The sequence below is a fragment of the Lissotriton helveticus genome, assembly GCF_964261635.1.
Source record: "Lissotriton helveticus chromosome 1_1 unlocalized genomic scaffold, aLisHel1.1 SUPER_1_unloc_21, whole genome shotgun sequence".
In the NCBI taxonomy this organism is placed as follows: Eukaryota; Metazoa; Chordata; class Amphibia; order Caudata; family Salamandridae; genus Lissotriton; species Lissotriton helveticus.
The window spans coordinates 2,337,699-2,346,357 of record NW_027611661.1 but is presented as its reverse complement, the minus strand read 5'-3'; the positions used below and the strand labels follow the sequence as shown (position 1 = coordinate 2,346,357).

The following is an 8,659-nucleotide window of genomic DNA, read 5'->3' as shown; positions in this document are numbered from 1 at the left end:
ACGGTGTCGATGGCGGCGGAGAGATCTAGGAGGATGAGTGCTGCGGTCTCACCGTTGTCCAGCAGGGTCCTGATGTCGTCGGTGGCGGCGATGAGGGCGGTCTCAGTGCTGTGGTTGCTGTGTAACCCTGACTGGGAAGGGTCCAGGATTCTGTTTTCTTCCAAGGTATCGGGTTAGCTGTCTGTTTATGATCTTCTCGATGACCTTGGGAACGGGAGCAGAGAGATGGGCCGGAAGATCTTGTGGTCTCTTGGGTCTGCCTTAGGTTTTTTGAGTAGGGCATTGATCTAAGCATGTTTCCAGCTCTCTGTGAAGGTCGCGGTCTTGAGGGAGAAATTGATGACGTTGTGCAGGTGGTGTGCGATGGAGCTGCTTGCTTTGTTGAAGACGTGGTGCGGGAATGGGTCTGACGGAGAGCCGGAGTGGATTGTGCTCATTGTCTTGATGTCATCGATGCTCATGCTGGCCCAGGCTAGCAGGGGATCGTGGTTGATTGTGTGCAGAGAGTCTTTTGTGTTGCTGTTTGTTTGGGGCTGTATGGGTGTTGAAGCTGTAGTGGATATGTGCTATCTTGCGGTGGAAGAAAGTGGCGAGGGAGTCGCACAGGGCTTGCGAAGGCGGGATGTCCTTGGTGTTGGAGTTGGGGTTCTTAGAGTTCCTTCACTATGTTGAAAAACCTCCTTGCTGTTGTGTGCGTTGTAGTTGAAGCGGTCTTTGAAGGAGGTCCTCTTGGCAGCCCTGATGAGGTGGTGATGGTTGCGGATGGTGTCCTTTTGTGCTGCGTGGCAGTCCGGAGTCTGTTCACTGTTCCATTTCTTCTCTAGTTTCCGGCAAGCTTGCTTGGAGGCTAGGAGTTCTGGGGGGAACCAGCTGGCCCTCTTGCTGGTGTCTCAGTGGGGGGGTTTATTCGGCAGGCCGAGGGTGTTGGCGCAGTCGTCGATCCAGAATCTGAGGCTGTGGGCAGCGTTGTCGGTGTTGGAGGGTTCGGTGGGTAGGCTGAGAGCGAAGTTTGCACGTAGTTGGTCTTTGGTGATTTTGCTCCAGCAGCAGCGGGGGATCTGTTGGGTGCGGTGGTGTGGTATGGGTTTCTGGAAGGTGAAGTGGATGCAGCGGTGGTCGGTCCAGAGGAGTTCGGTGGTGTGGTTGAAGGAGACGTGCGGGCTTGAGGAGAAGAAAGGGTCGAGCGTGTGGCCGGCGGAGTGGGTGGGCGTTGTGACGAGGTTGTCGATCAGGGTTGTGGAGTTTCTGTAGTTGTTGTTCTCAAGGTGAAAGTTCAGGTCTACGAGGAGGATGTAGTCTTTGGAGGTCAGGGTGTGCGTGCTGATGAAGTCGGCGATGGAGTCGCTAAACTAGGGGTGGGTTCCGGGGGGTCGGTAGATGAGGTTGCCTCTGAGGGTGGAGTTGGGGTCTGTGTGGATCTGGAAATGCATTGGTTCGGTGGTGCTGAGAGTATTGTCGGTGCTAGTCGAGACCCTGATGCTGTTCTTGTGGACGATGGCGATTCCTCCTCCGACTCCATTGGTGCGGTCTCTGCGGGTGATCTTGTGGCCGTCTGGGATGGCTATGGCGATGTCGGGTGCGGAGGAGTCGTTCATCCAAGTCTCTGTCAGGAAGGCGACGTCCGGGGATGTTATGTCGAGCAGGCCCCAGAGCTCGACGGCGTGTTTGCGGGTGTTCAGCAGTATGCATCGGAGGTGGTTGAGGTCTTTCTTGGCGGGTGGTTCGTCGGCTCTGAGACTGGTGTTGCTGCAGTTCCGGCAGGTGAAGGGACCGTGTGTGCATTTTGGGGCAGCCTTGAAGCAGGTGTGAGTCTGTCCAGAGTTGAGAGTGTGCAGAATGCTGGCATCATAGTGGTGGCGTTCCTCGTGGCGGGTGCGGGGACCAGGGGTTCTGGTGCTGGGTGCGGTCCAGGGACGGACCGGCGCAGATGGGCTTGCCTTAGGCGCGCCATTGGCGCGCAATTGTCATATATGGGGAGGTGGGAGGTAGGAGCAGCAGGGAGGTGGGAGGCGGGGGCACCGAATGGAAAGTAAGGGGCCACAGGGGACACAGCGGTGGGAACGGTGCGGGATGACAAGGGAACAGAAGGCAAAAGGGCACAAAAATAGAGGGGCAATGAATGGAACAGAAGGCAAAAATGGGCACAGTGTTACAGGGACAACGAGGGAACAGAAAGCAAAAACGGGCACAGGGTTACAGGGGCAGCTAAGGAACAAAAGGCAAAAACGGGCAGAGAGACACAGGAGCAGCGAGGGGGACAGAAGGAAAACCGGGCAGAGAGACGCAGGGACAGCGAGGGGAACAGAGGGAAGAAACAAGTACAGAAGAAGTACAGGCAGCCAGGACGGACAGAGAGCAGCACAGAGAACAGCAGTCAGCGGCACAACAATGACAATAAGGCAATACAGGCAATTCAGAAAATACAACATATAGCGGAAGAGGAACGAACCTACGGCCTACCACTGGCCACCAGGGATGAGGCGCAGATGGTAGCCTGTGGGTGGAGGAGGGCCTTGAACTTCCTCAGCAGCGGCAGCTGGGGCAGGGACACACAGGCGGTGCCTTGCAGAGGGGGGGGAACCTACCTGGTAGGGTCAAGGGTCGCTCTCCTCGCCGCACTGCAGCTGGCATATGTGGGGAGGTGGGAGGGAGGAGCAGCTGGGAGGCAGGGGCAGCGAATGGGCAGTCAAGGGGCGGGGCCGCAGGTGACGCAGCGGCAGGAGCGGTGCGGGACAACAAAGGCAACAGGATGCAAAAGGGCACAAAAATAGAGGGGCAACGAGTGGAACAGAAGGCAAAAGGGAACAGGAATACAGGGGCAACGATGAAACAGAAGGCAAAAACGGGTAGAGTGTTACAGGGGCAACAAGGGAACAGAAAGCAAAAACGGGCACAGGTTTACAGGGGCAGCTAAGGAACAAAAGGCAAAAACGGGCAGAGAGACACGGGACAGCAAGGGGGACAGAAGGAAACCCGGGCAGAGAGACACAGGGACAGCGAGGGGAACAGAGGGAAGAAACGGGCACAGAACAAGTACAGACAGCGGGAGAGCAGCACAGAGAACAGCACAGAGAACAGCAGTCACAGGCCTTGTGACTATCAGGCCGTTATCTGACTTCTGATGAACCCCACAGAGTGAGTGTGCAGCCAGAGGGCAACAGAGTGGTCGAAGGACAGGAAATTAGGTAAACTTGAATATGAGAAATATGGAAAGGTAGAAATGCGCATCACCTGTGGATAAATGACACCTCCTCCCGCTCTGCCAAATACCCATTCAGTCACAAAGTGGCATCCTGGGCTCCAAACGGACAACGGCATGCCATATGCCATGTAATGGTGGAAAAGGGGGGAAAAAGAGTAATATGCACACATCTGCTGTGGGGATATGTCAGGTAAATTATTGGTTGTGATGGATTCTCTATAAGTACTAAATGACTGATTTCGCTGAATATTATATTATATGAATCAACATTTGTTTGCCTTATCTGCGTGCATAATCTAAAGGACGGGCCTTACAGTTAACCCCTCATTCTGCTTTACACAAAAGCTCCGAAAAGAGCTGCATCTTACAGAACATTTACATTTACATTACTCTAGGAAGAACTAAAGACTTACTTATTAAAGTTATCTTTTAGGTCCAGAACCAGGTGCTGTAAGCTTCACCAGTTTCAGGGAAATGGACAGATGTTATGTCGATAGGAAACCCCCCTCAACTCACAATAATGTTCCAATCTTCCAGGTTAGAAGAAACCAGAAATGCTTGAACCAAGGGAGCTGTTGAAAGTGTCAAAGGTGACTTATGAACAGCGAGTAAAGACAGGAGTTGGTATTTGAGATGATCTTAAGTGAATAGGAAAGGAATGAGAAGAAGTGTGTGAAAGGAGTTACTTTTGTTGTATACTTCGTAAAGAGTTACTGGAAATTTTGCAGCCCAGCCTGATCTATCTCTTGTTCTAAAATCTATTGTTGTTTAAATTAAATCTTGACCATGTGCTTCTATCTTCAGCTTTACCACTAAGTACTTGGGAGCTCCGAGAGCACCCTTACTTTGCTCAGTTACTCTGTGAACACTGATAAATCACCTCCTTTTCAGACATTAATAAGATGTCACCTGATCAACAGAACTTTTAGTTAAATATCTTTGTATGCCGAAATATTCCTTGCTAAGTTTCAAAGGCAGTAAAGAAGAAGGGGGAGATTTACTAACATTTTGTGCTGTGTTTTCGTCACAAAAGTGGCACAAGACAGTGCAAAATCCTTTTTTCCTAATTTACTTTCAGACAAATAACGTAAAATTAATGTTAAGCAGCGCATAGCACTGCGTTGCATTACTTTGCGCCGGAGGGCATTGCAAGGGGGGTGCATGGGCGTTCCCATGCAACCACCCAAGGTTTCTCACGCTAAACCCAATTTACCAAATACAGTAGATTGGGTTTAGCGTGAGAAAACTGCACCCTTTTAACCTAGGCGCAAGGAAGGAGAAATACTTTAATTTGTCCTTCCTTTTCTAACTTAGCATGCATGCTGCACTGTGCAACACGTATACAAAATGGGAAAAGCTTTCCCTCGTGTCTGGCATAGTATTTTGTACAGGAAGGGTGCCCTTCCTGTACAAAACCTATGCTAGACTCTGACACACACACACCCTAGCGTTCTGGTGCTAAGGTGTATGCATGGCGCAGGGCCGCTGTAATCAGGGCCAGCGCAAGGGAAAGGGAAGGTGAGAGCCATATCTTTGAAAATATGGTGCTCTCCTGCTCCCGCCCTGTCACGCAGCGCAGCCTCGCAGGGGGAGGACTGCGCTGCATTGCGTGGAGATTTGGTAAATCTCCCCCGAAATGTCTTTTACAACCAGTTAAATATTGTGAATTCTCATTCCATTATGTTTCAATTTAGTAATGTTAAATATCTTTACATCCAGCAGAAAACAAGCTTCGACTGTATGAAATGACCATCAATGATGAAGAGAATGCTGTAAATCTTCAATAATAGCAGAAATAATGAGCTACAGTATTCAGCACAGTGGGCGACATAGGAACCTGCACACAAACTGACATATCCTGGATGAAGCATCAAGGGCAGTTCAGGGATTATAAGAGGCCGAACTGTGCACCTCCATGCCACAAGATAAAGAAATGACCTTAGGAAAATTAAGGCAACAACAATAACAAACCACCTCCTGTTTAAACAAGTGTCCAATACCAACTTTGATCATGGGATCGGTATGATGTGATTACTGCAGTGCTCTGTTTTGTAAAATGAAGACAAGCCATCATTCCGTGCTCTAGGAGAATTGTAAACTCTTTCTGGACAAACAGCAGTAACCAGAGAAGAGCACAACAGATCAGAGCCGGACAACTGACGGGTAAAGGAAAGAGGAGTTCTATCTACAATACAACAGACTGTCCCAATTTGCACCGGCCAGAAGGAAGATACATTTTTACCCGCAAGCGTGCATAGCCATAATCCAATCTAAAGGCACAATCACATACAAAGACACCTTCTACATATTAGGAGTGTGGCAAATATTTGGTGGATATTGCATTTTATTATTAAAACAGAAATCAAACGTGTAAAATACCGCACACATTTAAAGTGTGTGACAAAACCCCAAGTGCTTTATCAGCCATGTTAGCCCATCAGGAAATACAGTCATGTAATATAGACAAATATATACCCGACCCAAAGACACTAACCAAGAAAGAAGAATCATACACATGCAGCAAGAGCTTTAGTTTGTCATCACTACTCAAGCTTCATCAGCACACGTACACAGGACAAAAACCATTCAAGTGCAGTGAATGTGTCAAGAGCTTTAGTAGGTTATCAGAACTACAAAGACACCAGCGAACACACACAGGGGAAAAGCCATTCAAGTGCAGTGAATGTGTCAAGAGCTTTAGTCACTTATCAAACCTCCAAATTCATCAGCGAACACACACAGGGGAAAAACCATTCAAGTGCAATGAATGCGCAAAGTACTTTAGTGAGTTATCAAGTCTTCGAAGACATCAGCGAACACACACAGGGGAAAAACCATTCAAGTGCACTGAATGTGCAAAGTGCTTTAGGCACTCATCAAGCCTTCAACGTCATCAGCAAACTCACACAGGAGAAAAGCGATTCAAGTGCAGTGAATGTGTAAAGAGCTTTAGTCGCTTATCAAATCTCCAAATTCATCAGCGAACACACACAGGGGAAAAACCATTCAAGTGCAATGAATGTGCAAAGTACTTTAGTGAGTTATGGAGCCTTCAAAGACATCAACGAACACACACAGGGGAAAAACCCTTCAAGTGCAGTGAATGTGTAAAGAGCTTTAGTCAGTTATCAAACCTCCAAAATCATCAGCGAACACACACAGGGGAAAAACCATTCAAGTGCAGTGAATGCGTAAAGAGCTTTAGTCACTTATCAAACCTCCAAAATCATCAGCGAACACACACAGGGGAAAAACCATTCAAGTGCAATGAATGTGCAAAGTACTTTAGTGAGTTATCAAGTCTTCGAAGACATCAGCGAACACACACAGGGGAAAAACTATTCAAGTGCACTGAATGTGCAAAGTGCTTTAGGCACTCATCAAGCCTTCAAAGTCATCAGCAAACTCACACAGGAGAAAAGCGATTCAAGTGCAGTGAATGTGTAAAGAGCTTTAGTCGCTTATCAAATCTCCAAATTCATCAGCGAACACACACAGGGGAAAAACCATTCAAGTGCAATGAATGTGCAAAGTACTTTAGTGAGTTATCGAGCCTTCAAAGACATCAACAATCACACACAGGGGAAAAACCCTTCAAGTGCAGTGAATGTGTAAAGAGCTTTAGTCACTTATCAAACCTTCAAATTCATCAGCGAACCCACACAGGGGAAAAACCATTCAAGTGCACTGAATGTGCAAAGTACTTTAGTGAGTTATCAAGTCTTCGAAGACATCAGCAAACACACACAGGGGAAAAACCATTCAAGTGCACTGAATGTGCAAAGTGCTTTAGGCACTCATCAAGCCTTCAAAATCATCAGCAAACTCACACAGGAGAAAAGCGATTCAAGTGCAGTGAATGTGTAAAGAGCTTTAGTCACTTATCAAACCTCCAAATTCATCAGCGAACCCACACAGGGGAAAAACCATTCAAGTGCACTGAATGTGCAAAGTACTTTAGTGAGTTATCAAGTCTTCGAAGACATCAGCGAACACACACAGGGGAAAAACCATTCAAGTGCACTGAATGTGCAAAGTGCTTTAGGCACTCATCAAGCCTTCAAAGTCATCAGCAAACTCACACAGGAGAAAAGCGATTCAAGTGCAGTGAATGTGTAAAGCGCTATAGTTACTTATCAGACCTACAAAGTCATCAGCGAACACACACAGGGGAAAAACCATTCAAGTGCAGTGAATGTGGGAAGAGCTTTAGTCAGTTATCAAGTCTTCGAAGACATCAGCGAACACACACAGGGGAAAAACCATTCAAGTGCACTGAATGTGCAAAGTGCTTTAGGCACTCATCAAGCCTTCAAAGTCATCAGCAAACTCACACAGGAGAAAAGCGATTCAAGTGCAGTGAATGTGTAAAGCGCTATAGTTACTTATCAGACCTACAAAGTCATCAGCGAACACACACAGGGGAAAAGCCATTCAAGTGCAGTGAATGTTTGAAGAGCTTTAGTCAGTTATCAAGCCTTCGAAGACATCAGCGAACACACACAGGAGAAAAACCATTCAAGTGCAGTGAATGTGCAAAATGCTTTAGTCAGTCATCACACCTTCAATTTCATCAGCAAACACACACGAGGGAAAAACAATTTAAATGCAGTGAATGTGTGACGAGCTATAGTCGATTATCAGACCTACAAAGTCATCAGCGAACACACACGAGGTAAAAATCCCTATCATTGTAGTGAATGTGATAGGAGGTTTTGTGACTCTTCAGCATTAAGGAATCATCAGCAGACTCACACAGGAGAAAAACCATTCAAGTGGTGTGAATGTGGGAAGAGCATTTTTAATCGATTATCAGACCTATAAAGACATCAGCGAATACACACGGGAAAAGCCATGCCATTGCAATGAATGTGTGAAGAGCTTTAGTCAATTATAAAGCCGTCAAAGACACCAGCAAAGACACACAGGGGAAAAGCCATTCAAGTGCAGTGATTGTGCAAGGTGCTTTAGTCAGTTATCGGACCTAAAAAGTCATCAGCGAACACACACGGGGAAAAAAGCAATTCAAGTGCAGTGAATGTGCAAAGGGCTTCAGTACGTCATCACTCCTACAAAATCTTCAGCGAACAAACACAGGAGAAAAGCCATTCAAATGCAGTGAATGTGCAAAGTGCTTTAGTCGGTTATCACAACTTCGGAGTCATCAGCAAAAACACACGGGGGAAAACCCTATCATTGTAGTGAAAGTGACAGTTGTTTTCGCTTCTCTTCAGCATTAAGGTCTCATAAGCTAACTCACACAGGAGAAAAACCATTCAAGTGCAATGAATGTGGGAAGACCTTTAGTCGATTATCAGAGCTACAAAGTCATCTGCGAACACACAGGGAAAAAAACATAGAAGGGCGCTGAAAGTGTGAAGGACTTTTATAGAAGACCCGACTAGCAGTAAAGAAGAAAAACAGATAACAGTATTTGCAGAGTTATAAAAGTGTTTG

The 8,659-nt window shown here is 47.0% G+C and overlaps 1 pseudogene; it reads left to right on the top strand.

Moving 5' to 3' along the window:
* The first annotated feature begins 4,955 nt into the window (after window positions 1-4,955).
* On the top strand, window positions 4,956-8,099 carry LOC144805747 (uncharacterized; annotated as a pseudogene).
* Window positions 8,100-8,659: the final 560 nt, after the last annotated feature.